Genomic DNA, 539 nt, shown 5'->3' on the forward strand with positions numbered 1-539 from the left:
AATGAAAATAGTAATGATGATGATAATGATAATGATGATAATGATGCTGATTATTAATAGAACAACAATTATTATGATAGCATTAATAATAGAAATAACAACAATTGAAAATGAAGTATCATTAGTATTATGACCATAATGATTATAATGATAAGAAAAATATTGATTATAATCATAATAATAACAAGATTAAAACAATATGAACTTCAAAAGTCTGATAAGTTATGCAAAATGCATTAACCTTTTTTTTTCTTCATCTTCTCAACATAGTTTTTCTTATATTCATCAATATTAATGATGCTGCTGTGAGTATTAATGCTAACGGAGCCTTTTTAAAATAGTTTAGTTTTCTTTCTCCTTCACCCCCGAAAAAAAGAAAAGAAAAAAATATATATATATCAAAATCTCCACTCTAACACAAAATCCACCGTCAATAGAGAAAAAAACAAAACATGAACAGCTTTTTTTCGAAACCGCGACACTTCGACACAAACCTTGACTTCGGTTTCGAATCAAGGTGCAAAACATCTTTTGTTGTC

The sequence above is a fragment of the Penaeus vannamei genome, chromosome 2, assembly GCF_042767895.1.
Source record: "Penaeus vannamei isolate JL-2024 chromosome 2, ASM4276789v1, whole genome shotgun sequence".
Classification (NCBI taxonomy): Eukaryota; Metazoa; Arthropoda; class Malacostraca; order Decapoda; family Penaeidae; genus Penaeus; species Penaeus vannamei.